General features: G+C 53.0%; 1 protein-coding gene across 2 annotated transcripts in view; it reads left to right on the top strand.

Annotated features, from left to right (window-relative positions):
* The window catches only part of OGT (O-linked N-acetylglucosamine (GlcNAc) transferase), a 39,438-nt gene that overhangs the window by 1,053 nt on the left and 38,151 nt on the right, over positions 1-234 (top strand). The gene's annotated exons all lie outside the window — the stretch shown is intronic.

The following is a 234-nucleotide window of genomic DNA, read 5'->3' on the forward strand; positions in this document are numbered from 1 at the left end:
TGCGACCTGCCCCCGTATTCCTCCGCCGCCGCCGCCGCCGCCCCGGGGCTCCCATCCCCATCCCTGGGCTCAGTATCTCTTTATCCATAGGGCGTGTTTTTTTTTAAGTTCTCATCCCCGCTTGAAGAGTTTGTAAAGCAACTGGAGTGTGGCTGCACAAGTTCAAGGCGGTTGCCCTTTTCGACAGTTCAGTCGAGAGCGTTTGACGCTAAAAATAAGAGAAAGAACAAATTA

This window comes from Pteropus alecto, unplaced genomic scaffold (assembly GCF_000325575.1).
Source record: "Pteropus alecto unplaced genomic scaffold, ASM32557v1 scaffold312, whole genome shotgun sequence".
NCBI lineage: Eukaryota > Metazoa > Chordata > Mammalia > Chiroptera > Pteropodidae > Pteropus > Pteropus alecto.